Source organism: Tachyglossus aculeatus, chromosome 10, assembly GCF_015852505.1.
Source record: "Tachyglossus aculeatus isolate mTacAcu1 chromosome 10, mTacAcu1.pri, whole genome shotgun sequence".
In the NCBI taxonomy this organism is placed as follows: domain Eukaryota; kingdom Metazoa; phylum Chordata; class Mammalia; order Monotremata; family Tachyglossidae; genus Tachyglossus; species Tachyglossus aculeatus.
Window position 1 is genome coordinate 27,939,270 of NC_052075.1, and position 6,584 is coordinate 27,945,853.

Consider the following 6,584-nt stretch of genomic DNA (forward strand, 5'->3'; position numbering starts at 1 on the left):
CCTGACATTTGTAAGCTCTTAATAAATACTATTCTTCTTATTATTCTCTCATGGTTAGAGGATCAGACTTCAGTACTAAAAGAAGTTACACTTAACGACTGAAAGTTGTTGAGGTAGGAGTAGCAGGATGGCAGGAAAGGTATGTGAGTGAGGTGAGAGGCGAGAGCATAAATAAGAGAAGAAAACCTTTTGGACTTTTCTTTCATAAGGGGCTGCCTCCCGCATTCGTACTTAAGGCTCTCTGATTGCCATGGGCAGGACATGGGGCCGGCTTCCTGAATAATCTGGAAAATCAAAAAATGCAGTGGCAGTCAGTATCCATAATCACTGCAGTTTGATCCTCATTGAAAACTGCTGTAATTCCAGATAGGTTCTCTAGCTTCAGCCAGTTTGCATGAGATAGAGTAAAAGAAAGGAAGCGTATTTCAAAAAGGAAAAGAAAAGAAGGAAGTGGACGGAAGTCAGTTTTCTTGTTGATTCAGCCCTTGCCCTCTTGATTTAAGGCTGCCCTCAGAGGTGGTGATACAATAAAAGCCCAAGAATTACCCAACTCCTCCAAACCAAAAAAAAAAATTCTGATGTTCACAGGCTAGTGCTGCCATGCAGATTTGGCTCAGGCCTGAAAGAAATTAGGATGACGAGGTAAGAATTGGGCTGCAGGCGAGGAAGCATTTTAATCAGAACGAAAATAGACTTACAATCTGTGCTGCTTCATATCAACTAAATTCACTTTAGATGCATCATTTCCCTGAACCAGAAGGTATGCATTTATATGAGGAAAATGTATCTGGAGTTGTTTTCTTTGTTCAGTCACTTATCCACATGTTCCTTTTTGCTATAGGGCAGTTATGCTTAATCTCTGGAATGCAGAATTTGCTGGAAATAAATTATAAGGTACCTTTGTTCTCTCCTTGAATTTGGTTTGGTGGCTGGCTGTAACTTTCCAAGAAAGTTGTGTGCAACCTATCAATGTTATCATTATCTGCCCTGTTTCCCAAGGCTCTGCTAGACAGTGAGCCTGAATTCCTAGAGATCTGCATCTGGACACGCAGAACGTAGAGACCTAAACAGGGTGAGTGAAGCGTTTGCAGAACGTTTGAACTTGCAGTAGGTGGAATTGATTTTGAAAGCAATGTCAGGGTGCAGGCTACAACCAGGGTAAAGATTGCAGGCTGGTTTAAGAGCCCTACCTAAAAGAGACTTGCAATCCAACAATCCAGGTAGTCCAATTTGATCTAATAATAATGATAGTATTTGTTAAGCACTTACTATGTGCAAAGCACTGCTCTAAGCACTGGGGAGGTTACAAGGTGATCAGGTTGTCCCACGGGGGGCTCACAGTTTTAATCCCTATTTTACAGATGAGGTAACTGAGGCCCAAAGAAGCTAAGTGACTTGCCCAAAGTCCCACAGCTGACAATTGGCGGAGCCGGGATTTAAACCCCTGACCTCTGACTCCGAAGCCCGTGCTCTTTCCACTGAGCCACGCTGCCTCCCCTAATGCATGATGAGGTCTGCTCCCGTAATGCGTTGGAAATTTAGTAAAGTCGGGGTGGGTTTAGCAAGGGGTGATTTGTGGCCTCATGGAAAGCACAGTCCTGGGAGCTGGGAGACCTGGGTTCTATTCCCAGCTCTACCAGGTGCCGGCTGTGGGACCTTGGCTAAGTCACTTAACCTTTCTGAACCTCAGTTGCCTAACCCGGTTAAAAATACTCATTCTCCCACTTTTCCATACTGTGAGCTCCATTTGTGTCAGTACTGCAATAATCCAAGCTGATTATTTTGGAGCTATCCCAGTGCATGTGCTTAGCACAAAGTAAGCACTTAATAAATACTTATTAAGGTCACATCTCCTTCAAGGGGCCTTTCCTCATTAAGCCCTTTACCTCAACTCCCTCTTCCTTCTGCATATCTGTGTATTAGGAGCCATACTTTGTAGTCAGATGGTATTCACCCCACCCTCGGCCCTAGAACACTCATGTACATATCTATACATTATTTATTCTATTAATGTCTGTCTCCCCTTCTAGACTGCAAGCTCATTCTGGGCAGGGAATGTGTCTACCAATTCTCTTGTAATCTACTCTCCCAAGCACTTAGTATAGCGCTCCGCACACAGTAAGTGCTCAAGAAATACCATTGATTGATTGTCATTATTGTGCTAATTATTATCATTAGTAGTAGCTCAATGTATTTTGAATGGAAGACTTCCCAAGTCTGGTAAAGAAAGGAGTGATTTTCAGAAGAGACCCAGGAGCAATCACTCGAAAATCTCCCTAGTACTTGTTTGTTTCTTATGGCTAAAGATGTCCGTATAATGCTCTTTTTATGGATTATGGACTCTGATTTATATTTATCCCGTCTTTTCCTTTAGACTGCAAACTCTTAGTTGCAGGGATTATGACACCCTCACCCTGCCTCGTAGTAAACTCAAAACATAGTGGGCATTCAATAAATAATGATTATGATTTATTGAAGATGGATGAGAAGAGAGAGAGAGAGGAAGGGAGGCTTAGAGGAGAGGCTTAAGAGAAGGGAAAATAATTTTTAACTAAAAGAAAATAATTTCTCAGGAGAATGGGATATCAGCATTCAGTGTAATTTCATGCCATTCCCTATTAGTGTAATATTAACTAACTGGTAGAACTGTGCTAAACACTAGGTTGAATACAAAAATAGGCAGTTCAGACATGGTCCTTTTCCCACAGGGCTCTTAATGATGAAAATGACTGTCCTTGGGATTTTCAGGATATTGTTCCTTTTCTGATTGTAATGTTCAGTCCTTACATTTTAAACATGAACCCCCGGACCTCAGTCTGAAGAGGTGAACTACTGTCAGGAGAACAACAATAATGATAATAGTAATAATGGTATTTGTTACATGATTACTAAGTGCCAGGAACTGAGGAAGATATTAGCTATCCGGTTGGACACAATCCCTGTCCCACCTGGGGCTCATAGAAAAGGAAACTGAGGCACAGAGAAGTGAAGTGACTTGCTTAAGGTCACACAGCAGACAAGTGGTTTAGCTGGGATTGGAACCCCGGTCCTCTGACTCCAAGGCCGTGCTCTGTATATTAGGCCACGCTGCCTTATTCCCATTTCCATTCTACGAAAACATTTCAGTCCATGTTTCCCCACTCCTCAAAAAGTTCCAATGGTTGCCCATCCATCTCCGTTTCGGACTGAAATGCCTTACTATCAACTTTATAGCACTCAAATCACCTTACCCCCTCCAACCTACTCACCGTACCTCGATCTTGTCTAGCTCGTAGCTGACCTCTCACCCATATCCTGCCTCTGACCTGAAAGGCCGACCCGCTTCATACCCGACAGTTACTCTCCCCACCTTCAAAGCCTTGTTGAAAGCACATCTCCTTAGCTTTCCCTGACTAAACCCTCATTTCCTTTTCTCCCCCTCCCTTCTGTGTCGTCCTGATTTTCTCCCTGTATTCACTACCACCCCTCTCCCCAACAGACCCACTTATTTATATTTATATGTCCGTTATGTATTTATTTATGTTAATGTCTGTCTCCCTCTCTAGACTATAAGGTTGTTGTGGAAAGGGAAGGTTATATTGTATTCTTCCAAGTGCTTAGTAAAGTGCTCTGCACACAGTAAGCGCTTAATAAATATTATTGATTGATTGACTGCTTCCCAGAGAAGTGATAGCTGTGTCCGACTGCTATCTGAGATGATGAAGTTCAGTGTAACTGAAGCCATTGTGCTGTCCAGGTCTAGGGATAGAATTACAAAGAGCAAAAGGGAACAAGTGACACACAGGCCACCCCGAATGAATGACATGATTGCTTCTATGGCCTCCATTGTAAATTGGAATCAATGTTCTCCTAGGGACAATGTTATAAATTGGGTATTGGTTCCTGAACCTAAGAAGAATACTTTATTTTTACCAAAGTTCCCCGGAATTATGTGCTCAAGCAATTTTAGATGAGTAACAGCTTAATATGTTTATGTTGAGTCGGACAGGGGCCAACGACAGAGTAGCCAGTTTTTGTCTCATTAGAAGTCAAAAGTGTAGAGTACTGTACATTAGGTCTAGAATGCTGACAAAACCTTATTAAAAGCACATCTCCTCCAAGAGTCCTTCCCTGACTAAGCCCTCATTTCCTCCTCTTCCACTCCCTTCTGCATCACTGTTGCATTTGGATGTGCACCCTTTATTCCCATTATGTGTATAAAATATATATAAATAAATCCCAATATATTATAAAAATATATATACATAAAGTAATTTGTTTACCTCCCCCTCTAGACTATAAGCTCTTTGTGGGCTGGGAAACGGTCTGCCAGCTCTGTTATATTGTACTCCCCGAAGTGCTTAGTACAGTGCTCTGCACTCAGCGTTCAGTAAATACATTTGATTGATTGATTGAATAATCACACAGGCAGCACAAATCAATAAGGTATTCTGCCTTTAATAATGATAATGATGGCATTTATTAAGCGCTTACTATGTGCAAAGCACTGTTCTAAGCGCTCTAGCCCTGAAAGATACATCCTGCCCTGAAGCCAGAGAGCTGTACCACAGTTTCCCCCGGGGGGGAGGACTCGGCCATTCCAAGGAATCTGGATTTCATTACACACTTTTGGTTTAGCTGATAAATTTAATTCCTCAGAGGTAAAGACCCTGACTCTTACTTATGTTGCTTGTTCCTAAGGCACCGAGAACAGTGTTATGTACACAGTAGGTGCTCAGTAAATAATGGTATTGAGAAGCTGATTCACACCCCCATTTTGCTCCCAATATCTCCAACCAGTAAGCCAGTAGCTAGATAATGCCCATTGGCATTATCTCTAGACTTTTGCAAAACTTATATTCTTCTATCTCTGCTGGGTAATAGTTTCTTTTGATGTTGATAGCATTTAGATCTTGGTAATTTTACTGAGGACCCCCCCTGTTTTCAGCTCTCTTTCCCTTCCTTCCCATTGACCAGGTCTGACTACTTAATTTTTTGTATTGAGTTGGTATTTTAGCTGTATTTTAATATTTGATCTGTTCAAGTTTGGTACTGGCTGAGCTGTTTAAAAATTTTAAAGTCGGGGGGATTTCCGTTTGTTTTGGGGAGGGGCAATTCCTCACCCTCTTGCAGTGTTGAGTAGAGGAAACAATGCCTAAAACAAAAGTGAAAATGGTGTATTCAAGCAGAAACACTTGCTCTGCCCCAGCAAAGGCAGGGAGCAGCTTAGAGTGTTCAAATGAAACTTGGACTCTAATCAAATTTACGTGTACTTGAAGCTATCATAGGGGAATTTCCATGAGCTACAATTGCTCTTGTTGACTGTTAAGTGTCCTTTTAGGTGCTGGAAACTTGTCGAAATATTATTTTCTTGGTCCACTGAGGTCTCAGGTAGCAATGGCATCTGCACTTTAAAGTTAATCTTCCTGTAATATACCTATGTGATAACAATCTTGGGATGGAATTTTTTAAGAGGTTTGTGCATATTTATAAGGGGATTTTTTCTTTTGGTTTTGTTTATTGAATAGTCAGTTCTGTGGTCCATAGAGCTGCTGGACTGGACTCTAGTGACAGCTTTTAATGTCCTAAGTCTTCAGAAAGGAGAAGAAAGATTCCTTGAGGTAAGAACCTGCCTCTCCTCCATCTCCCCTCCAGCCCCTCCCCAAAGAAAGCCAGGTTTGAACTCTGTAGTGTCAGTAGTGCATAGAAACCTCAGAAATGAGCCTTTGGATCCTTTTGAACACATATTCCCTCTCAAATTGTTAGCCTTTCTTAGAAAGATAATGCAATTTTCAATCTTGGGTTCATCCTAAAATATTGTATCTTGTTTTTCCCTCTCCCTCTTTCCCACAGCCCATCCATGAGCTCAGATTTCCAGCATTACAATTTCAGGATGCCTAACATCGGATTCCAGAATCTGCCTCTCAACATATACATTGTGGTTTTTGGCACAGCTATATTTGTCTTCATCCTTAGTTTACTCTTCTGTTGCTACTTAATCAGGTAATTCCTTTCTATCTACTTTCACACTTCAGGGTAGTCATTCATTCAGTGGTATTTATTGAGCGCCTACTGTGTGCAGAGTACTGTACTAAGCGCTTGGGAAGTACAAGTTGGCAACATATACCCAACAATGGGCTCACAGTCTACCGGAACTTTTTAAAAACAGCAGAAGAAATCCCAGTCAACTCTTTGCCCACCAGGGAAAGACTACATTTCCATAGATAAAATGAGTGATGTATGATAAGCAATGTGTTTTCAAAATAAAAAATTGACCTCCTTTTTTCCATTGAAAAATATAGGATTAGTTAGCTACCTTTATATAAGTTTTCCCTTTTATGTTTTGATGTTTCAGTTGTGTTGAGTCTTTTCAGGTGCTTAAAAGTAAAATGAGCTAAGAAATGTTCATCTCTACTTTTTCTAGCAACTGAGTTTTCTCAGTTCCCTCCGGATAGACAATTTTTATTAGTAATAGTTGGCCCATCTCTTTCCACAAAATTCTGGTTATCCACCTAATGGACCATAATATCCTAATGATTATACAGGCAGAAGGCTACATCTGAGTCAGAAAAGATAAGTGCTTTGTGAACTTCTGAAAAGTTGAT

General features: G+C 41.1%; 1 long non-coding RNA gene across 1 annotated transcript; it reads left to right on the forward strand.

Moving 5' to 3' along the window:
* Positions 1-856: 856 nt before the first annotated feature.
* LOC119932965 lies at positions 857-5,977 on the forward strand. The gene is made up of 3 exons (XR_005452521.1): positions 857-894; positions 1,000-1,072; positions 5,833-5,977. It is a non-coding gene; the product is annotated as an uncharacterized LOC119932965 (long non-coding RNA).
* The last annotated feature ends 607 nt before the right edge of the window (positions 5,978-6,584 follow it).